The sequence below is a fragment of the Papio anubis genome, chromosome 14, assembly GCF_008728515.1.
Source record: "Papio anubis isolate 15944 chromosome 14, Panubis1.0, whole genome shotgun sequence".
Lineage (NCBI taxonomy): Eukaryota > Metazoa > Chordata > Mammalia > Primates > Cercopithecidae > Papio > Papio anubis.
In genome coordinates, this window is record NC_044989.1 from 59,395,623 (window position 1) to 59,420,805 (window position 25,183).

The 25,183-nt window shown below is 37.1% G+C and overlaps 1 long non-coding RNA gene across 3 annotated transcripts in view; it reads left to right on the forward strand.

Annotated features, from left to right (window-relative positions):
• LOC103876972 overlaps positions 1-25,183 on the forward strand; it is a 202,718-nt gene that overhangs the window by 171,220 nt on the left and 6,315 nt on the right. The window contains exons 6-8 of one of the 3 annotated variants that reach the window (XR_002516659.2): positions 9,350-9,429; positions 19,165-19,312; positions 23,883-23,945. This is a non-coding gene — a long non-coding RNA (uncharacterized LOC103876972). Of the gene's footprint in view, positions 1-9,349; positions 9,430-19,164; positions 19,313-20,251; positions 20,463-22,782; positions 22,895-23,882; positions 23,946-25,183 lie in introns of those variants that run through there. The other 2 variants (XR_001894147.2, XR_636451.4) reach the window with 2 other exon arrangements.

Here is a 25,183-nt window from a genome sequence, read left to right on the forward strand (position 1 = left end):
AAACTTTCCCCAAATGTACCTCTGCAGCAGAATTTTTCATTGCAGTCAGAAAGAGTGGAAGTGAAAATTAGGGGTTGCTTTTTCTTTATCATGAAGATAGGCAAGGAAGAAAAAGATTGGATTAGTTTAAGAACAATTTGTTTTATATTGACATTATTTAATATTCTAATTATAAAAGAGTGATTCAGCTGATCACTTATACACATCAGAAAGTGAGAATACTATTTCCCTGTCTACCTCTCAGAACTGTGTGAAGGTTAAATGAGATAATATACATAAAATTGCTGTAAAACTATTAAGAACTGAAAATAATTTAGATTGTCAGTGTTGATGTGGGAACACAGTTTCAAAGATACTATACAATCAAGCCCTTATATCAGTCACTTCAATTTAGCCTTCCCATTTCCAGAAACTCAACCTGCAGGCCTATAAACACAGCTGTATACAATTTCTGACATAGAGACATCTTAAGATACTCACAATAAGTGCAGAAAGAAAAGACAGCAATAAAAGCAATTAGAAATAATGTACTATACAGAAATAAAGATGATATAATATAATTTATAGTGGGCATCCAATAATAGAAAACTTTTAGAATATCCAGAAGAATTTCACAATGTAAAAGTGGAAAATTTCCCTGAAATTAAGCGAAATAACTGATTAAGATATGATGTTCCAGGGGAAAAAAAAAAAAAACTGACAAAAATTTAGCCTGTTTAAAATATTAAACTTCTAGTAATTTTTTTAAAAAAGATTTTATTTTAGTCATTTCTGTACACAATAAAATCAAGTAAACTATCACGTTAAAAAAATGAGGCCAGCCTAAGATCTCACCAAGCAACACTTAGTTTCAGAAGACTGTAGAACAATGTCTACAAAGTCCTGCTATTAAAAAAGTATGACCCAAGATGCTCATAATTCAGCTATAAAAACTAAAACTAGATATTCTTAAGCACACAAGAACTTGGGAAGTACCTCTATGAACCCATCTTGAAATGAAGAAATTTATGAAAGTGAGTACCAGACAACAAAGAGAAGAACCAAAATAAATATCTCAAGAATGGAGAAATAATTGGAAGTGACTGTTTAGGTAAATACAATCCTCAGTTAATATTGGAAATTCCGTTTTGAAGGCTAAGTTTAAATGCTATATACCTTGATCATGTAAAAATAATACAATGACAGTAGGAATTTTTTTTTTTTTTTGTCTATTTCTAAGGGGAAGTCAACCCTTTCTAAATTTGGATCTCATTCTAAAACATAACTTCAAACACCTATTATTTTGATGACATTTTATTTTTAGACTTAGATATATATTTTTAAAATTATAATACAACATGAAAAATATTTATTTAGTATTCAGAAAATTCTTCAGTTTGTCCACGCGATTTAATTATAAAGATTGGTGCAAAAGTCATTGCAGGTTTTGCCATTACTTTAATGACAAAACCTGCAATGACTTTTGCACCAACATATACAACTAATTCAGTAGTTTTTTAATAAAAAGAGCATGTAGATTAGCATCTTATTTTAATAAAATGATTTTATATATCTGTGTGTACATGTGCATGTATATATACATATAAATATGTATCTTTTGTTGTAAACAGACTAATGTATCCCCAAAGATGTCACATTGTCAACTCCAGAATCTATAAATGAGTTATGATACATGGCAAATGGGAATTAAGGTTGTAAATAGAATTATAGTTGCTGCTACTCAGCTAACTTTAAGTTAGATATTCTGGACTGCCTGGTCAGGCCCAATATAATCACAAGAGTCCTTAAAAATGGAAGAGGGAAGCAGACAGTTAGAGTGATGCAACCTGAGAAGGTCTGAACTACCCTCACTGGCTTTAAGGTCAAAAGTGGCCACAAAGTTAGGAAGGTGTACAGCCGAAAGTACTAATTTCTCCCCTAAAGCTTCCAGAAAGGAAGCTGACATCTTGGTTTTAGCCCCCTGGGATTTATAGCCTACAGAACTATAAAATAATATTTTGTGTTGTTTTAAGTCATTTAATTTGTGGTGATTTGTTACAGCAGCAATAGGAAACTAGTATGTATTTCAATATATTTATATGCAAATAAACATATAAGAATGAGGTCCCATTACAGTTAAGGATGCCTAGTTTAGAGTGGTGGGATTTACATAATTTTACACATGATTCCTGTGCTTTTCTGCATGCTTTTAAAAATAAATTAACATATTATTTCTATTAGGAATTTACACAAAATATATACATTTCTCTGAGAAGCTCAGTAGAAAAAAAACACTTGCTTTACTTCGTTTAATTTAGAGTTTTCCAAATACCCTTAAATGTAATATAAAAGAGTCAGGCCAAATTCTTTACATCTTATTAGAAGGTGGAATTTCAAGAAACATATCTACACTGAATAATTGAGATCCAGTACTGTCCAGGTGATACGTATTTTATTCATCCTGATGAATAAATACTCAGAAGTTTAGATGCGATCCATGTGTGGTACACTTAATTATCAGAGTTGGATACACTCACTGCTCTTAGTAGAAGAATCATATAACACAAAGGGATGTGTGTGTGTGTGTGTGTGTGTGTATGTGTGTGAGAGAGAGAGAGAGAGACAGAGAGAGAGAGAGAGAGGTAGAGAGAGAGAGATATCTAAGCTTAAGTAATTTATTACCCCAGTTATCAATAAGAAAGGAGAAAGGTTTTATGACACCTAGCTAATGGTCAGTTTTTATAGCAGTTATGTAAATGCGACTAACAAGTGAATTTTTCAACTTTGATTTGAAGCTGTGGATATTAGGTAAATTAAACCCAGTATTAGATAGAATATTAGCTAAAAACCCAAAATATAATCCATCCATACTGGAGAGAGTTTCCATAGGTCCTTTAATTGCCTTTTCTTCAAACATTTTAGTTGCCCTTTGGAATTCATGCTGTTGTAGAACTAAACAGAGGTGATTGTAGTCTGATAAATGCATGCATCTAAAAATGAAGATAAATCAGTTTTCTTTGGGTGTAATGTTTAGTTTAGCTCTACCATCTTTTAATACCTAGATAGGGATATAGATTTGCATTCTTATTTAAGAAATAAAGTCAGGTCAAGAGTGATGGCTCATGCCTGTAATATCAGCACTTTGAGAAGCAAAGGTGGGAGGATTGCTTGAGTCCAAAAGTTTGAGACCAGCCTGCACAATGTGGTGAAACTCCATCTCTACGAAAAAAAAAGAAAAAGAAAAAATGAGCTGGGTGGAGTAACACATGCCTGTAGTCCCAGCTACATGGGAGGCTCAGGTGGGAGGATCATTGAGCTCAGGGAAGTCGAGGCTGCAGTGAGCCAAGATCGCTCCACTGCACTCCAGCCTGGGTGACAAAGTGAGACCTTGTCTCAAAAATAAAAATAAAGAAGTCAATAGGGAGTAAAAGTTGTCATTAATTACGCAATGGTATTTATCTAACTCTTTGGAAATTAATTTAAGGACCATAGGCTAATGGGGGAAAATAATGAATTTGGCAGAATTTTTGCTGCTCTGGAAAGGAGAGGGGTGGTGGCTAGTAACTCTTTTCTAAAACTGAAATATCTATCTCATAGCACTTGAACCTAAGGAAGAAAAATACTGAATTGGTTGAATTTAGAAATTTTTTCTTCAAAAGAATTACTTATTGCAAATAAGCAAATGGTACTCAGTGAAAAATTTTAAGTCAAGTTCTCTTTTTCCTGTGATGCCAGAAAAATTATTTACTTTCCTTCATTTCCCCTCTCTTTTTTTTTCTCTCTTTTAAATGTTTTAGCAGTAAGGCAGTATATTTCTAGTGTTGTTGAAGTTAAGTAAAAACTGAACACGAGATAGTTCTATTTTTGTAAAGAGTAAAAAATAATACAAAAGCAATAATAAATGCTTACAAAAATAGGTTTTTTTTCTTGCTCAGTGCTATTATGTCTTTCCTCTTTGCTTTGACTCTTCTCATGCCCATTCCATCCTCACCCTTGCAAGCAAATACAATTCTTATATGTTCTTTTGGCAAAATACATATTCAAAGAAGAATATTCCTACTTTTGTGAGAGCTTTTAATAGGTACTGATATGGTTTGGCTGTGTCCCCACACAAATCTCATCTTGAATTGTATTTCCTGTAATCCCCACATGTGGTGGGAGGGACCAGGTAGAGATAATTGAAGCATGGGGGCAGTTTCCCCATCCTGTTCTTGTGATAGTGAGTTAGTTCTCATGAGATCTGATGGTTTTACAAGGGGCTTCCCCCTTCACTGGGCACTCATTCTCTCTCCTGCTATACTGTGAAGAGATGCCATCTGCCATGATTGTAAGTTTCCTGAGGCCTTCCTAGCCATGAGGAACTGTAAGTCAATTAAACCTCTTTCCTTTATAAATTACCCAGTCGGGTATTTCTTCATAGCAACGTGAGAACAAACTAATTCAAGTAGTTAGATTTGACATCACAATTTCCAAAGTCTAAAAGGGTATACTAACTTGGATGAAAAACATATTTACAGAATTCAGAAAAAATATAATATGCAGAAGCTAAAGGGCTGGATTTTCTTGGTTGGGAAAATATATTTTATGCAATTCCAGAGTTGAAGTAAAGACAAATGAATGTCCCCATGATGTAATCAGTGAGTTGAAAAATCAGGTGATTTTAGTCTTCAAATTCCCTTTTAGCACAGTAAGTTTTTATTTATTTTTTAACATCTTGGTTAGTAGATGGGTCAATGTTTAAATGGTCATTCATCATTTACCATATAAAAGAAAAGCTATGATCTGAAACTGATTTTTTACAGTTGCAGGCAAACAGAAATAATCATTTTCAATAACCTAAATCTGTTACTTGAAGAATGTCATCATTTTATCCTTATTTTGCTACTATTTACTTATATATAAGCCAGTTTTTGAGAGCTGCACCCTGCAAGTCCTGGCTGTAAACAATTTCTTCCAATTATCTACGATAGCAAGTGAGGAGAAGAAATTGGACTTTCTAGAAATCAAAGTTATATTTCTGACAGACTCAAAGAATGAGGCCAAAGGCACAAAGCGAATTGCAGCAGTCCTGGCTCCCATGATGGGCCAAGCTCCCATATTCATGCTAGGTAGTTGGGTGACTACTAAAGTGTCTGAGAATAAGTGCCACACTTACTCTTAGGATAGTCCTTGTTCTTTCAGACATTCCAAAAATTATCATTCCAAATATGTGGACTTAACTTTTGTAAACATTTGCTACCTTTTTTATTAATAAAATGAAATTTGTTGGAATGAAGAAAAAGATAATAATACACACCCTAGTTGGGCAGTGGTCTTCATGAAAATTGATGAGTGACTTGACAAGACATAAAAAATTATTAGAAGAGACATCCTGGTGATTGAGAAAGAGTGGAAAAACTCTAGAGTCACCTAGAACTGATTTCAAGTCTTCCCTCTGCTGATAAGTAACTGTGGACGCAAGCAATGTTTCAAACCTTTTCTGGTCATATTCTTCTTATGGTCAGAAACACACACAAAAATTAACATTTGTGTCAGAGCAGATGTGAGCATGAAATAAAAAAAATATATAAGATGCCCACTAAATTGGCTATGTAATAGGAGCGCCATAAATGTTAATTCACTCCTGGTTAATCACTCCCAGACCCAATAATTCTCTTTGACTGTGTCAGAGCAACCTCCCCTACTATGGATATCCTTGGAATGTAATCCCAAGCCAAATGTAATTCAGACATATACTAAACCAGGTGGAATATATATAACAGGCATCATTTTAGATCCATACCCCCTTCTCTTCTTCCCTCCTCTAAGAACAACTGTTGGGTTGCCAACTATGTATCAGGTACCATGCCAAATCCTTTTATATTTTATTTCCTTTAGTTATTATAACTGCAATGAGGTGGTAGATATTATTCCATGTTACCACAGAGAGGACTAAAATTCTGAGAAATTACCTAGCTCAAAGTTAATCAACTACTAGTTGACAATTCTGTAGCCACATCTTTTCCCCCTCCCCCAGTTTACCTCCCTCTAAGTTCTGTGATGTCAGAGAGGTTTCTGAGATATGTAAATTGGCCTGAGTACTCACCCTGACAAATGACTCATACATGAGGAAAAATAAGAGCTTTATGATTATTCTGCAGCTACTGGATAATGGCAACACACACAATTTTTAGTTGCTCTCTGCTTGCTGGTTGATGGCACTGCACTGGGTTCCAGGGATGCCATGACATAATATTCCAGGAAACAGGAGAACTGCCATCACTTATCAAATAGTACATAGGGAGGTAGTGGGAGAAAAAAAAAAACCACTACAACTAGGAACAAGGGCTAAGCTGAAAGACACAGGTACTGCAGGGTCAAAAATGTGGATATGGATTTTAGTAATTTCCTTCCCCTGCTATACATCTGTATTTACGTTCACTTTTCCACCACCTCTTTTGGATTTTCAGGAAATATGCCTGGGAAGACATGGATGCCAAATGCATATCATTTATTAAACCTTCTCTCCAGAACCCTAATATGCTCATGGTCTGTAACCAGCAGAGGCAGACAGTGTGGAAACCACCAGGAGCCCTCAAGTTCCTTTTCTTTGAAGTCTAAAACTGAGTTAAACAGCCATCTATTTTTCCAAGGTCATCCTGTACCTCACAAAATCCTCCAAATCCATAGCTCTTATCCAAGGAGAGAGGAAAAGACAAAGTTGTATTTAAAGAGTTTTTAAGCCTTTTACATTCCCCTCCAAGTGCTGAGGTTTTAGGCTCCCATAGTTTTCTTGTAAATTAACAGACCCTTCCTCATGGTAGAGTAGGCATTTAATGGCCAATAGAAGACCATTTGATTACAAAATACAGAAAAAAAATAGTTGCACTTTTAGAATCAATTGCTTGGGAAAATAGAGAATGAGAAGAAAGTTACAATGAAATTGGTAACTGTTTTAGTCTGTTCTCATGCTGCTGATAAAGACATGCCTGAGACTGGGTAAATTATAAAGAAAAAGAGGTTTAATGGACTCACAGTTCCACACGGCTGGGAAGGCCTCACAATCATGGCAGAAGGCAAGGAGGAGTAAAGTTACACCTTACATGGCAGCAGGCAAGAAAGAATGAGGCCAAGCGAAAGGGGAAACCCGTTATAAAACCATCAGATCTCATGAGACTTATTCACTATCATGAGAACAGTATAGGAGAAACTGACCCCATGATCCAATTATCTTCTACTGGGTCCCCCCCACAACACGTGGGAATTATGGGAACTACAATTCAAGATGAGATTTGGGTAGGGGCACAGTCAAACCATATCAGTAACTTATAAAAGTAACCTTGTATTTTGTGTTTTTTGCTTGCTTGTTTGTTTGTTTGTTTGTTTGTTTGTTTGTTTGTTTGTTTTTGAGACGAGGTCTCTCTGTTACCCAGGCTGGAGGGCAGTGATGCAATCTCGGCTCACTGCAGCCTCAACCTCCCAGGCTCAAGTGATCCTCCCACCTCAGCCACCTGAGTAGCTGGGACTGTGGGCGCATGCCACCACATCTGGCTAGTTTTTATATTTTTTTGTAGAGATGGGGTTTCACCACGTTGCCCAGGCTGAACTTTTTAATTATTGGAAGAACATCTGTGTACATTTGAAAAATAGATAGTGATACATCTTCTCAGGGTACTTATTTATTCAACCTCCAGGGAATTCTTGGTGTATTTAATGGGATTTATGGGCCCCTTGAAGTCATTTTGTAGCATTCCCACAAAAGAAAGCCCCAGCTACAGATTGAGAATCCGTATCTTGGTAATGGGAAGCTACTATGGATTTTGATGACATATACAAGGTGATGTCTCAGGGAGACTGATTGACAGATCATTGGAGATATATGGATTAACTATAAGGAGATTGATTATTACTGTATCCAAATGTAAGATTTTGAGGTTCAAACCTAGGTAGTGGCAGTAGAGACAAATATTAGTTGATAGATACAAAGAATATTTAAAGTTTTAAAACTTTTTTTCACCTAGATGTTAGAAGAAAATGAGAGACTCCAAAATCTTAAGTCCTAGTGATTGGGAGATTGATGGTAGAACACAGTTGGCTTTGGGAAAAAGATAAATTCAATCTTAGGTATGTTGAAATAATGGTGGTTTACTCACCAGTGTGTGTGTGCAAGGGAGGAAATGTTAAATAGGCAATTAGAAATATGTGATTGAAGTTCAAAAGAGAGATCGTGACTATGACTAAAGGTTATGAAATCATTTTTGTAGAAGTGATTAAAACAATAAGAAATCAAGAATGTACTCTCCAAGATAAAGATTGAAGAGCTGCCACAGTAGAAGGTGGATCAGAGTCAACCAGAATTAGCCGACATTTTCTGTAAAGAGCCAGAGAATAAACATTTCAGGCTTTGTGTTCTAAAGGTCTCTGCTGCAACTAATTAACCATGCCATTGTATCCCAAAAGCAGCTGTAGACAATATTTAAATGAATTGGCATGGCTGTGTTCCAAGAAAAATCTATTTACAAGACTAGGTGACCAGCTGCATTTGGCCTGGAGGCTTTAGTTTATTGACTTCTAGTCTAGAAACTTAAGCTTCATGAGGGCAAGGATCATGCGTGCCTGATTCTCTGCTGTACCCCCAGGAGCGAGCACAGCACCTGGTTTGCAGTAGGGTCTCAATAGACATTTGTTGAATTGACGAATACTGTGGTGGAATGACTATGTCCATATTTAGCTTTGTTGGAGCAACAAAGAAAACCAAGAGCATACTAAGTGAGTTATGAAGATAATTAATATCCCATGACAAAGATGAAATTAAGAAAAGAGAGTATCAACAAAAAAAAGGTCTAGCAACAATGATGACTCAAAGAGATGATGAGGAATGAAGAGTTATAAAAAGTTGCTTTTTTGACAATTAGTTGTAAATCAGATATTTAGGTATAAAAGATCAGAATAAGAGACCACAGGAATGTAATCAAAGACAGATATATATACACAAAATAACCTAGGGGTTAGAGTGAAAGTTGTTTTGTGGAGTCTGCATGATTTAATAGTTACTTCCCTTAACATTTTTAAGTTTTTAATCAAAAAGATATTTTTTCAAGTATAATTCAAAATCTGTTAATTAGATTCTTATAAATCTAACATGAATTTGTAAACTATTTGAGGGAGACTCACACTTGTTTTCGACATTATGTAAATAAAATAACCAGCTTGAATAATTTTTTAAATAGTTGTGTTGATATTTGTCAAGTATTCTTTTAACTTTTTCACCTAAATGTATGAGCTTAACTTTTGTGAATTTCCGACTTCACTTTATGAAGTTGATATCAAGCATTGGATTTAAATATTTTCTTTTTATTATTAGTTTCCAACATTTACTTTTTCCTTCCAGATTATCTCACACAGAGCTGTTGGAATTACTTCGTGATGATTTCAAAGAAAATTTTCTTCTCTAAACACTCTTATCCCAAGGTAAATTGATGGATTTCTAATGAATAAATTCTGGGAGGAAAACATCAGCATTTTTATACTTCAATTCAGAGTATTTAATTCCCTCACCCTTAACTGTAGCCACCTGTCATTCTAAGTTTATGCAGTCATTTTTGACAATGGGAAATTATTATTTTTTGTACAATGTCGATCACCTTTGTGTCATTCGATACCTAGTGTGTTCAGTTTGTTATGCCTATACAAGTGAGAGAAAAACACCACCATAAACATGTCTAATCATGTCATTGAAGCTTTTCTTGGAATAATTGGAGTGTGATGATGGAGCAGGGAGAAAGGAGGGGATGGAAATTGAGGAAAAGGGTCTCAGCCTGAATTTTCCAAATTGGCTATTTATCTGGTTAATTCTTCATCTTTCCTCATCACCATGTCTGAATTGAGAAAATCTTCCTAATGATAATAAACTATGTCAAGAACAGATGGCTGATTTGATGTGATGAAAATAGCTATGTCAATTGAGGGTATTTTTTTCCTCACCCGTTTTGCTTTTCATCACTCTGGGGTTGGTGGTTCATGTATTTTTTTTCTTTCACAGAATATGCCCTCAGCCCAATATAATGTGGTGAATCTCTCCCCAAAAGCAATTTGGGCCTTTTTCTCTGAAAGAAAGAATGAAGAAGTAGCTTTTAAAAAAAAAGTGATTATCACCTTTCCTGCCTTTTCAGCTTTAGTTAAGTTACTTTTGGAAGGATCAGTTTACAACAAATGTTTAGTGTCAGGAATTTTACAGTTTCATAGGCCCTGACAGCTTGGCATGAAAAGAGGTGGCATTATGTCAATTTTAAATGAGTATGCCATTTACATACTAATTAAACTTTGCACTAGTGGGGTGAAAGAATGTCATTTTGAGCACCCCAGTTATTCTGTTTATATCATTGTTGTCTATTTAAACCATCTATTGTTTGGCATGTCACAGCCTCATCCCCTAAATGCCATTTTATGACCTCATGCTACTTAAAAAATATTACCCCATTGCTTGACAAATCACACAGAATCAGTATATCTAAAAGCAAAGGGGATTCCTTGGATCACCTTGCATCATTCTCACACCTTGTTTGATGATGATGATAGTAACGGTTAGCTTTTATTAATTACTCCTAAATGTCAGGCATTTTGCTAAACTATTTTTAATATATTAATTCACTTAATTTTTAAAATAAGTTGGGAATGCTTATTACAACCTTTTTGCACATGGAGAAATTGGGGTTGCACAGTGTGTGGGTGAGCTCTTATTCACCATACTCCGTTGCCTTCTGCTTTGCTATGTCCATCGATCCACAAAAGGTCCCACTGTGGTCAGATGTGGGTAGGGTTACCAAAAATATACCAAGCATAGGAATTTTACTCACTATCTCAACCCACTTACTTCAGGGAGAAAGTGATAAACATGAAAGAGCGTTTGCATGTTACATGATATATTATTCATTGGTTATGTGATATATCACTAATACAGGCTCATATAACATATGTATTTCCCATCACTTTTCAGTTGCATCTTACCAGTTGCAGTCTTCCCTGGTTTGTTGATGATGTCTTTACATAGAATTCCACGTGTTCTCTGTGAACCTGATTCAGGAATACTGATAGTGTCTGTTAGCTTATAAAATGAAAAGTGATTAATAGTTTATTGGGCTATTTTATCCTCTTGATTCACATCCACAAATTTGGTTTGTTGGATTTGGTTGAGGACGTTTTTTCTCACTGGATTAGGAGCAGAATCAACATTAATATTATACCTGTGTAGGAGTTGGCTGACCAAGATTGGCAGTGACAGGAGTAAGATCAGAACTTTTCCTGGCTGGGTGTGGTGGGAGGAACCCACCATCCTTCTGGGTATTTATACATCAGTGCTGAGAGCCCAGAGTTGGCATTTCTTGGCATTGTCAACAGAGTGCTGGTCTGCACTTCTTTCTTTTTAAAAAAATGACAGAAACAGAAAGCCTAGATAGTTGACATTGAAATAACTTGCCAAGAGAGGGTTGAACATATGATCCCTTTATAGCTTTTTCCTCACTATTTTCTGCAATCTTCAAGGTTGAAATAATTCCATGATAGAGTCAAAATCCAGGGGAAGAAAAGGAAGAAAATATACTTTAGCTCTCCATAATTCCAACCACCATATCGCATTTCATGAAATGTGACATAGTTTTGCTCCACAGGCTTGCCAAGGGGAAAAAATATATATCTAAATTTTAAGCTGATAACTCGAATGGTTCCAGAGATATCAACTTGTGAAAAGTCACAATTTTGCATTGTGCTGAAAAGCCACCTTACAATACAGGGACTACCATCACTCTTTAATATCCAGCAGAGTCCCCCGCTGTGCTTTGTCAGTCAGTAGCAACATCCAAGTCTTCCCGTAAAAGTAATTCACACTTTTTTCACAACACTGTTGCTTTAATTACCACTGAACTCTGCTGATGCTCAGGCAGGCCTGGCAGGACCAAGGGAGGGTCAGAGCCACAAAAGAAGCAAATAGCTTTTTTCCCTCCTTACTTTATTATTAACAAACCATCTTTGATGGAAATGTTCCTAGTTCTGAGGCCTAGACTTAACTCTGGGCCCCCTTGGCGTATTCATTATCAAAAGAGACTCACAGATGCCATTCTGAGAGAGAAACACACACACACACACACACACACACACACACAGAGAGAGAGAGAGAGAGAGAGAGAGAGAGACAGACAGAGACACAAAGATACATACACACACACACACACACACACACACACACAGAGAGAGAGAGAGAGAGAGAGAGAGAGAGAGAGAGAGAGAGAGAGAGAAATAGTACCTACAATCCTAATTAGAAATTAGAAATTTTGGCAAAGAACAAATCTGGCAATTCAAAACTGACAAACAATGGTTCTGCTTCTTATATAGCTTTTCTTTTCTGCAAATGAACTTACATTTCGTACTGTATAGTTCTGCTGGATGATCATCAATTTATCTATTTATTGTGGATTTTTTTTTCAGGATTAGTTGACACAATAAATTATATATCAAAGGAAACCATAGAACTGCCAAAATCTACCAGTGCATAAAAGTGATATGAAAAGCCTATGGTTTATAAATAATATGACAGCAATATTATAGGTATAACATCTTGTGTGCATAAGGCACCTTTCATTCTATATCACAAAATGTGTCTCCACTGAAACTTTCCTGTGAAATGAATTTCTGAAGTCTCCTCCATGCAAAATAGAAAGGAATTTTATATACACTTTTGGGGAAGAATTAAATAAGGTTGTGAACTTAGGGAAAGAAACTGAAGGACTACTAAGCTTTCTCCTGACTCTAAATTCCATGTTTTAAAAAATCGTAATTTAAAGTTACACTGTAGGCTTGCCTATGTATCATCAAGTACTTAATGCTGTCATTATTTATTATTTACTGATTTATAATCTGACTTACCACAAATGTGCAGCATTTAGCTGGAAAGTGTGGTGCTCTGATAAGTTAATAAATATAAGTGAAATAATCATCAGATTCTATTGCAGACCATTTGATTCATTTAAGTCTCCTATGATTTGATTCTAATCTTTCTTACAGACATCTTTATTTCCATCTGCGTATATCCTATACCTCAGTGGTTTCAAAATCTGATTGATCATCAAAAGGTCCTGGGGGAGAGGAATTTAATAAATTAAAATACTCTAGAAGTAGGGTGTAGAATCTGTAGCTCTAAAGGGGCCTTGGAGTTTCAGATAATGTACTAGGTTTGGTCAATTTCTTGAATCAAACTTTTATTTCCTTACTTTCAATGCTTGTCTCTCAGCATCTTCTGTGGAAATCTTACTAAACTTTCCAGTCTTAGTTCTAATACTCCACACCCCATGCAGCATTTACTGTTTCTTCAGCCAGTAGTAGCCTCTGCTTTCTCAAAACCCTGATAATACTAAATACCTTCCCTAAGACTTAAACCTTCTGTGCTAAGTTGCCATTTTCTATATTTTCTTTCTCTTTTCTCATATATTTATCTATAAATATGAGCTCCTTCAGGGTACAAGTTAAAACATTCTATCTTGAAACCACATTGTGTAAAAAAGATGCACTCTATGCATCTGTGTAATGAATGCATGGATTTCATTTTCTATGGCAGGTAAGACTGCATATGAAGTTGAAATGACCAACTCATATTCATATCTTCATTTGTGTAACATAGACACAGTGCAGCAGACTGAATTTTCCAAACATGGCTGCACTGATATATATTCTCTTCCACATGTTCTTAAAATGTTGGCACAATTGTTGAGAATCCTCCATTGAGAGTGGTATTTATATTCTTTCACCATAACCGGGGCAAATTTTTATAACTGCCTCAATCAAAAATACTGTGGTGGAAGTGCCCCTTAGTGACTTCTGGGAGTAGATTACAAAACCTGTAACACAGCTTCCTCCTAGATTTCTCCCTTGGAAGTCAGACCTTGAGAGCCCAGAACTGACGTGTAACAAGTCTGGCTACCTTGGAGCCTCCTCGCTGGAGAGACCACACGAAGTGATAAGGGAGCTCCAGTGCTTCTAGTACCCAGCAATTTAGTTAAGACCTCAAACATCATGGAACAGAAAGAAGCCATCCCAACTCTGCCATAAATTCATGCAGAGGATCTATGAACATGATAGGTGACCACTTTATGCCACTACATTTTGCATTAGTTACTCAGAAGTAGTAATCGGTACACCTAAGTTTAGTCACTAGAGACCCAAAACTCTCATTCAATAACATGCTACTGATTGTTATTGGTTTAATTTTAGGAGCAGCTATCTGCACAATAAGAAATTGTGTCAAACCCTTGGATAAAAAAAAGCATGGCAAATAGCTTTAATACCATTGTATGAAATACTTAGTAATAAAGGTGGTTCCTCACACGCTCTGAATAAAGTCTCTGGGTTTCATTCCTTTTTCTAAATCCCGTCACTAGAGAATTGACATTCTGCAACCTTTACACACAAAAGCTTCAAGAAATTCAGTCAAATCATGTCAGGGATCTGGGAAAAGAACTTAAAGTTCGGTCAACAGAAATGATCCTCTCAGAGAAACTTGTTCTATCCACTAGGGCTGAAGGAGCATAGATGTGATGTGGAGTCTAATGCACTTTGTAGAGTGAGTTTGCAGAGGGAAGCTCTCTGTTTTGAACAGAGAGAGAGTTTTCTGATGAAGTAAGCTCTATAGCTAGGTGAGTAGACTGAGGCACAGAACTAACTAGCTTCTAGGGTTCAATTTGCTGATGCATTCAACTTTTAATTGGGACAGTATTGAATAGCTAGTTAAACCCTGTGTGTGTGTGCGTGCACGTGTGCATATGTATTTGTGAAGGCAATGGAGAAATCAGTTGAAGGGGGGTCTCAAATTTTTTCCTTTGCTTTATGGCAATTTGAATCTATGTGGAGACACTGGACTGAATGAGAGTTTAAAAAAAGCTTTTAGCTACTCAAAAGTGCAAAAGATGAACATTCAAAATCCTAGCCTCTTTTTAGGGACTCTTATTAGTGACCTAACCATGCCTAATGCAAGGCTTCCATGTGCCTCAATGTGAATGGGGCCACCTAAGGAGGTTGTGTAATGCTATGGGTCAAGTGGAGCACCAAAGAGGAACTTTGGTGCCAAAACAGGATCTATGGATTATAGAAGAGCATTTTTTTTAAATACTATTCTTTGCAATGCCGTTTTACAGTTAGGCAAAAGCTGTCCTTGCCTTGAGCCCTGTGCTTTTCTGGGGCCTTTTTTTTTTCTTTTCTTTTCTGACCTTTTTCAGTCCTCCTTAAGGGATAATATCCAAAGAACCAACAGACATTCTCACCTGAATCCCGGACATTTGCCCCCTTCTAGGTCATGCTGTAAATATAATAGATCCCCAAATTCCCTGCCTATATGGCCTCAAACCCACTGTAGGGCCTGTGTAGGTCCATCTTCTTAGGGATGGACTTTACCAATGGCCTGTGCTCCCCTGAACCCTGGTGTGAACTGACCATGGAGATGTGGAAAAATGTATCTGCACATGCCCGACCTAATCATTTTACCTTTAATAATTTGTTTAATTACTTTATCTCTGACAAAGATCAAAGACTGCATAGACTAGTATTCAGCATTCATGGCCAAATATTGCTGTTAATTCCTGTTCATCTTCCTTGAATATATGTAGCATATAGATATACTAGATATATTAATAGATATATCATTGTCAGGAAAATGCACCCATTTCTTTCCATGTCTAGAAACAGTTTCAAAAACATTTATAATGACCACAGATTTTACCTAGGCGCTTTCTTCTCTCTCTCTCTCTCTTTCACCTCCTCCCTCCCTCCCTTCACCTTTTCTGTTCCCCTGTCATTCATTCTGTTGTTCTTTCATTTCTTTCCTTTCCTTCATATTCTTTGTATTAAGATAGGAATTGGAATTTGGGCCTAAAAAAAAAGATGTATTCAAGTTCTGATCCATTTTTAGTCATGATAAAATTGTTCTTTTTAATACCAAAAATACTTGTCAAATGACAAGAATTCTGTAGAGAAGACGTTTATGGGTTGATGGAAAAGTGACAAAAATTATCTGATAATAACATTACTCCATTTAATTTATTCTGTTCCATAGTTATGCATATTACCATTAGAGACTTCATAACATCCTTTTAGTGGGCAGTTCACCTGTTGGAATCTTGGTCCTTGCCCTTCACTGGTAGGAAGAGCTTTAACAAGCCCTTTATCTTAAATATTTATTGACTTATTATAAGTACAAAATAGAATGGTGCACATCGAATATCTAGAATAGCTCCTGGAACAATGTATACCATTCATACAAGTTAGCTCTACCATGCAAGATATTTCACGTTGTTTTTGTCAAAAGCAAAGAATGCTCACACCTTTCGTAAAAATCAAATTAGATGCTATGAAACCAGATTTTTATCTGTGACTAAACTGTATAATTCCACGTCAGTGAAAACATCTTCTCCTCCAATAAAATTAGGATATGAGTCTTTAATTTCCCATCCATTCCCTGCTGACTATCTGGAGATGTTGCCAAAAGTCAGAAACTAAGGAAAATGTATTAGGACAAAAGGAGACCATGTTCTTTACTTGTTATTAGGAATCAGCAAACAAAATTTATTTTAAAATCTCTATCATACCATTTGTTATTTTCATAATATTATCAAGAACATGGCTACAAGTTGATCATTTGAGCTGGTATTTCTTTTACTTAAAAAAAAAAAAAGTATAAGGTTACCTGGTTCTACCTTCCTAACTCACTGTTAGCATAAAACAAATACATTTTTATCTAATTTGTACACAGAAAGAAAAAGTTCCTTCCATAAAAATATGCATTTGTAAATCATGGAAAAATAGATTAATAGTTCCTCAAACTCCACATTTGTTTCATAATACCAGGTATGTCTAAAGCACTGCCTCCTTCTTTCAGACAAAACCAGTAATCTATCTCCATGGAGTCAAATTTATGCCATGATTCTTTCTTGCCTTTTAAATGCATACTGTTTATTTTATAGGACCCTATTACTGATGCTTCCTTGTTTTCACATTTTCTTCTCATAAGAACAATTCTAGTATTTTACAGTGTATGGATGTGTTAAACTTATCGGCAAATAATTTTGAAAGCTGCTTGAACTTTTTACTTTACACTTTCCTTTCCTCCTGCCAGCCCATATGCAAGTACTAGCTTAGCCTTCAAATAAACATACAAGTCAGATGGTTCACTAGGTTGTTACATTACAACCTTAAAGATTTTGTGTCTCAAAAAATTCTTAGTTCAATTTAAATCACTGAGGCATAATAGCTCAACTTTTGCTACTCATTGTTTCATTTCTTGCTTTATTGGAAAGGAGTTGCTAATTTGTAATGTTTCTATCTAAACCTGTCAGGTAAAATGTCCTTAATACTGTTTTGTAGGCTTTGTCTACAAAAAGACTGGAATTGGGTCAATGACACTGATAGCGGCAGCAGGCAGGAAAATCCTAGGCAGATAGGGCAGGTCCCTGGTAAAATCCCACCTTCAAGCCAAGGACAGTTTAATGCCTAGCCACAAGTCCCAAGTAAATCCATGGACCAGATTGAGAACCTCTCTTCCCATTTGGTGTGCTTTTCTCTGATTGATCCCCACCCTTCACCTGTTTTACATATACCTTGCATATACCTACCCTTCCCTAATTGTTTTTTCACACTGTCATGCCCACCTTTGAGTGGTGCCTTTGTTTCAGCCTTTTTTGCATATTCACAAACCAGTCAGCATGCACTCCCTCATTCTGACCACATAAAAGCCCCAGACCCAGTGACACTGAGAGAGGGACCACCTGACTTCAGGTGGGGGGCCACCCTCACATCCTCTCTCTGCTGAGAGCTGTTTTATCACTCAATAAAACTTTTATCTGCCTTCCTCACCCTTTGATTGTCAGCATAACCTCATTCTTCTTGGACACGGGACAAGAACTCAGGAACCGCCGAACACGAGTGTGAGCTGTAACACAGGTGGGCTGGGGCATGCCCAAGCCAGGTCTAGGCTGAGCCAGTGTGCAAGCCAGGCATAGCCTGGTGGGCCAAGTGGGTGGCACACCTCCTGTGGCAGGCCTGGGGCTAAGCAAGGCCCGGGCAGGGGCATCACCAGCCAAAAGTCTCTGGCTGGCAAAGTGACCGAGAAAACTCCTGTGTCAATACAACTAATTTAACTGAACTTAGATTTATATTTCTTTCTGATAATTCAATTGTTCATGTTTAACCTTTTCCTGGTAAAATTTATTTACATAAGTAGCCAAAGTCATAGACTTGATCTTGGCAGAAACAAAAACTTATAGGTTTCTGTTAAACAATTTTAAAAAGTTATAGAAAGGTGAAGAACTAAAACTATGCATGCCATTTATTCATGTATAGCTTAATTTCAATAATGGCTTATATAACATAGTATGATGATAAATAATATTCTTCATATTCACACAATACTTTTATTTCTGATTATGCTTTTTTAAATCATCTGAACATACTCTAAAAAGACTCTGTATGTACCCACTTTTCTTTTCCAGACAATAGATGGGTTTTTTCATTCTCTTATTCTACCAATCTATTAATTTTGATTATTTACGGTTTACTCTAATGTCTCAGTTGCCCATTGGGAAACTATTCTTCAATAAAATACTGTATATACCATACAGTGTATTATGACATTATGATTGTCTTTCTTCCTTTATGCATCTGATTTACTGTCTTCTTCCATCCTTTGATTTTTGACAGGCAATGTGTTATGATAGTAATCAGGCCCATTTATGATATGTTCAGCATGGACCAGAGAGTCAATACATTCAGGAATGTCCTCTGCAGATTTATGAGGAAAGGTAGATTTAGACTCACCCCTGCCAGAAGAGTTGACACAGAACTTTCTCTCTCACTCAGTGCATTCCAGAGGAACTTTAGGATGCCCTGAAAAACAGAAGGCAGGGTGTCAGGCTGAACCTATTGCATTCATCTGATTCTTTTCTTTCAAAACAGCTAAAAATGAAATCAGATAATGTTCTCAGATGCTTTAAACAAAAGGAATTTTCTGGGGCAGCATGTAAAATAATCTTTACAAATTTCACATTCTCTCCAAGTCTCACACCCCAGTCTATAGATGTTGAGATTTCCCTAAAGTATCGAAGTGCTAAAGGAAAGAACTTAAGCAAAAATTCAAGTTTTGCTATTGTGCCATATTTTCTTCTGTCTTTCTAGACTCTGCGGAAACCCAGCAGCAATAAGCTTTTATAGCTTTCTTATTCTGTCAATCAGTTTCCATTTCCAAATACGAAAAAGGCCAAGGAAGTTTGTCCTCTTTTGAATTCTCAGCTTCCCAGGTCATGAAAATGTCCTCCTCCTCACTGTAAGTAGATTTGTGTTTTACCCTATTCCGTATCCAACAATCTATTTCATAGTTAAGGTACACCATAAGGTATAATATACCTTGAATGTATTTATGTGAAAGTGTGGTATTTTCTTTCTTTTACTCCCACAAGAGGATATGTAGAAGAGAACTGCTATCATTACTTATTTTTATTCCTTCTGCTTATATCCGAAGCATTTCCAAACTAATCTAGTTGAGGAATGTATGTCCTTACAAGATTGCTATACCTTGTTCATTGCTACCTTCTTCATCCCAGTCAATTCCTTCTTTATTCTGGGCACCAGTGCATTGACACCGACACATTGATGTTCTCCTTGTGAGAATTAGCCTATCACATTCATTTACATCCACTTAATTGCTCCTGCTATTGTTTAGTCTGTTAACTTCCAGCTAGGGTGCAATTCACGTGAACACTGGGGAAGCACAACCATTCGATTAGTTCTGCAAAGTAGATTAAAATCTTCTGGCTAATTGGAGATTGTCCATACCGCTGCCTTCCTTCCAACTCTAGGTTGAACAAATGTTATGTCTTCAAGGGAGGGCTCTTAGTTGGAATATGGAAGTCTTGACTGGACCCAGTAGCATTTTCTGAGCATGTTTGTGTATGGGACACTGTGCTAGGCACCATGCCAGCAATTATCACCAATCTGGTCTTTGCCTGCAACCTGCAACTAGTCTTTTGATTGGCAGCTTGCCTTCTTCATTTTCATAAGGAGCACATGCACACTGGAGAAACTCCAACTTGGTACATGGCTAAATCATTAGTATCCCAAATTGGTAAGAATTTCATTTTGAAACACAAGCACTAAGAAAAATCCTATAAAACAGTTTGTCTAGTTTGGGGGAAAATGATAATTATGAATATGATAGTCTCACTTGCATGATCCAAAGCATTATGCCATGTTGGATGTAGTTAATTTATTCAGAACTTATCATTGATGTAATAGCAAGCATGCTTTGGTTACTAAGCTGTCGCATAGTTGTAGGCAACAAAGTTCCAAAGCTTTCTTTGGCAACATGTCACCATTCTGTGTACATTAAGCTGAGGTGCTTTAAGATGTTTAATTACGTTTTATCTAAAGAAAATGGAAAGCTCACATATCTACTCCAGGAATTCTAAGACATAACAGTAAGTCAAATTTCTTTATTTAATCTAAAATGCCTATCCCAACTTGGTTTTAGCCCACCTCACTAGCACATTTTCTGACTGTCCCCTAAAATGCAGCTGAATAAAACTGGTAACTCTCGCTTAAACGCATTGAATTATTTTTATGGCCTGGTGTCCTTATGTCACTGTTCCAGTTATCTGGGATCTGTGATAGGTATGATGTACCATACAGGAAGAAGTACTTAATGTTGACCCGGGAGTCAACACAAGATGAGATCTATCTAAAAACACACTGGATGCTTTCCATCAATGATATCATCTAATCCTCCCAATAGAACTTGGAAGCAGTTGCCTAATACCCATTTACTGATTGACTGAGTCTCAGAAAGTTTGAGTGAACGGTGCAAGATAACATAGTAAGTAACAAAGTGTTGAATTGAAATCCAGCTCTATCTCTATATGACTCCACACGTACTTGTTTCCTACGACCTCATAGAGGTGTTCATTGGGAAGAGATAAATCTTAAGCTCCAAGTTGAAGAAAGAGTAAGTGCTAACAATGTAGAAAAAAAGAAAGTTAATATTTCTGGGAAGAAACCCTCCCTTCTCACCAAATGTTGATAGCGGGTATAACATCAAAGGTAACAAAATCACCAGGACTTAAATATAGGAGAAATAAGGAAAATAGTGATAGAATTTTTGTTGTTGTCAAGACAGGATCTTGCTCTGTCACTCAGATTGGGGTGCAGTGGCTCAATCATAGCTCACTACAATCTCAACCTCCTGGGCTCAAGTGATTCTCCCACCTCAGCCTCCCAAGTAGCTGTGACCACAGGTGTGTACCACCACACCTGGATAATTTAGTGATAGAATTTGTTAAGACCATGTGATGTCTCTGAGAAGCATATCAGGCACCCATGGAACAGGCACCCATGGAACAGCCTGAGGATTTTAAAGGGTTTGTGAAGAAGGTAAAGGATACACTGAGAGTAACTTGAGACCCAGAGATTTCCAGACTTAAGAAACACATTGCTGCCCATCTCCTCTGAAGATGCTAAGGAAGAAAGTATCAGGTTGCTTTTCATTGCATTGTCTGTGAAGCCTGCAGAAGTGGCAATTACACAGTAGGTCATAAAGTGAACACCTTAGGACAAAAGAATTTACCTGGTTCATCACTGCTCTATCCCTCTGACTCCTGTTTTATATTTCCATTGTATGTGAGGGAGATAGGCAGGAGAGAGTAGGAAGAATCTACCTGGGATAAAGTCACAAACTAATGATTACCCTTAACATTCGAAGGGCCTGGAGAAAGAATACAAAGGGAGATCCACAGAAATGTAGGTTGAAATATCTGCATTACAAATCAAGCTAGCAAACTGTTGACTAAAATAGTCTAACCCTCTGTCTTGATTAATAGGCTGTAATAACAACCTGGAAGTCTTAAGTTTCAACTTAGAATCTTTGGGATCCTTGAAGTGTGATGCTGGAACTGGCAGAAGAGGAAAACCAAACCTCAGCCTCCCGCCCACCTCCTGTTTTTTCCCATCCCTCCACTGTGAGGGTCCTCACATGTGCAGATATATTTTTCCACATCTCCATGGTCAGTTCACACCAGGGTTCAGGGGAGCAGAGGCCATTGGTAAAGTCCATCCCTAAGAAGATGGACTTTATCTACTAAAAATACAAAAATTAGCCAGGCGTGGTGGTGTATGCCCATAGTCCCAGCTATTCAGGAGGCTGAGGCAAGAGAATCACTTGAATCTCGGAGGCAGAGGTTGTAATGAGCCGAGATCGGGCCATTGCACTCCAGCCTGGGCAACAGAGAAAGACTTGGCCCTCCCCAGCCCTCCCCACCAATAAAAGATAAAATAATCATATGGATAGACTGGCCATGCCAAGATCCATTTATTTCACATGGGCCCATTTCATGTGCATACATGAAATTATTTTTCTAGCCACAAAATACATTAGTAGGTCTTATTGTGAATTGGAACTATTTCACCCCAAGTTCCATGCATGTTTTTCTATTGGTTGTATGGAAGCATCCTGTCTTATTCAGACTCTAAAATGATAACAGAGTGATGTCATTTGGTACGAATTCCTGTGCATGGGCCAGGTGTGTTAGCCAGTGGGCAGGCAGTCAGTACGTATGTAGCAGGCATGCTCTATTCCCAGTTCATTAGCTTGGCAGGTGACACGTTGGCCTCTGCTAGGATGCAAAATGCACTTTCTCAGATTCCCAAGATTCTGTGTCAACTGCTATGTACCAATCATTGATTTCTCTCTGTGTGATGTGGGGTTAATGAGGAATGACAGGTTGCTTTTTTTTTTTTTTTCCTCAGTGTATATAAGCTGCCAAGCACACTTAACCCAATTGCCATTATTTTGGAACTAACTTCTGACATATGGATCATATTTTAACCTATAAGTAGATATACACATGTTCGATATGAAGTAAGTGTTTACAAAATATCCCATGTACATAACAATGTTATACATGTTTATTCATGGTGGAATACACAGAATTGGATTTATAAAACATTAACTCTATGTTCATAAACTCTCTGCAGTTAACTAAACCAATGATAGAAGCTTTCTAAAGGAGCGACAGAATACCTCTAAGGAACATGAGTGACTTTTTAGTAGTCTGATATAGAATGAAAAATGCAGGCACAGTATTTAATAATATGCTAGAGTAGAGACAGTGAATACAATCACCCTCCCTCCCCGGCTCTCCCGCTCTGCCATGATCTTTATTAGCTTTGTCCTGACACTCTGACCTTACTGAGCTCTCTCCAGCCCTGACAGCCACATAAAACCTACAAACAAATAGGGAACTGGTGCAGCCTTTTCAGATTTAGGATCATGTTCGAGCGTATGAATCAGATTTTTCTATGTGTGGACATGACAACTATGGAAAAACTGTAATTTAGGACATATTCTCTTTATCCTTTTATGTAGAATTTCACTTTAATGTGATGCAAATGACAGTAAGAAATACATTCAGAGAATGTTAAAGCCTTCCCATTAAAAATTCTGTATGCATTTTACATTCTCATTCATGTACAGTCAAAAACCCTGATAAAATCACAGTGCTGATTTGACTGCTGCACTTATCGTATTAATGAGGATACTTTATGCCTTTTGAAAATTGGGATATGGTCCATTATGTGATTGTAAATGATGTGATTGTATCACATAAATTTGTTATTCAATCCCACCCCTCCCTTCAGTCAGCTTTGTATATAAGAAGATTCATTGGTGAGCCAGAATTGAGGCCAGAAAACTGAACTACAAATTAGACTTTTCTTCTTTTGTCTTTATTTCTGTTTATAGAAAGGAATATAATAAACATGCACACGTTTGTGTGGGCATATATATATATGTATTTTTTCTTACCTTTTTTTTTTTTTTTTTTTTTTTAATTTCCTTAAAACCACAGGGAAAAGCTCACCAAGGAAGTCAAAATGAAAGAAAGAAGCAGACAGGGCCGAGGCTCCCTGAGGTACGTAGCACTTTCTTCCACAGCCACGGAAATACGCCTTTTACTTTTTCCTGATTTAGGATTGTCTAACACTTGGAAGTCTTCCCTTTTCCCTCTTGCAATAAGTGAAAGATTTGAGAACTGTTGTTGGCCAAGGTTTCCTGATTTTTGGTTGCATTTGCATTCCTAAAATACCTACTTTTCTCTTTATTTATTTTTCTGTCGTGCCCACCTAGAGACACAAACACCTTCCCTGACATCAGGATCTCCAAACTCCCCACATAACAAATTACAGCACTGATAACAGAAGCTCTTCAGAACTCTCCGATTAAAGCAAAGGAGGGGGCCACTGGCTGTTTTTGGCTGAGTAGCTCTTATGGCCTTGAAGGGCTACACATTTAATTGCCTCTTTAATGACGGTCCCAAGTCTTATGATAACTGGAGAGAAGCCCATGCACCAAAGGTGCTTTCTGGTCCTAAAGTCATGGCAATTATCATTTGTCGTCTGTACATCTGTATTTTATAAACATTATTTTTGGTTTTGGATTCCTGAGCATTTGTAGGCTGGCCTTTTCTTTCTTTTTTTTTTTTTTTTTTTTTTTTTTAGTTTTGTTTCTTTTTTGAGACAGAGTCTCGCTCTTTTGCCCAGGCTAGAGTGCAGTGGTGCAATCTCAGCTCACTGCAACCTCCGCCTCCCGGGCTCAAGCAATTCTTGGGTCTCAGCCTCCCGAGTAGCTGGGATTATAGACATGAGCCACCACGCCTGGCTAATTTTTATATTTTTAGCAGGGATGGGGTTTCACCATGTTGGCCAGGCTTTTCTCGAACTCCTGACCTCAAGTGATCCACCTGCCTAGGGCTCCCAAAGTGGTAGCATTACAGATGTGAGCCACTGTGCCCAGCTTCCTTTTTTTTTTTTCTTTATTCCTTAAAAAATGATCTGTTGCCTGGAACCTGGAGTAAGTGATATTGCCCTTCACAGTAGAGCAAGCTCTGGTGTGGAGTTCTTAGAGTTTGAAATACAAATGCCCAAGTTCTTGACACTCATCTGGCAATCTCATATTTCTGACTCTTATTCTCGTTCACCTTGGTACCTGACCTTTAGGCCTTATGAAGCTCTGAGTTTTCTCAGAGCTCAGATGCTGTGGATGAAAAACAAAAATTAAAGTTTGGTCTCTGATACGTTCTAACATCAAAAATACAGTACCATGTTTCTCCTACTGTCTTCCAGGAGAGATGTCAGAAAGAATGATTTCCAC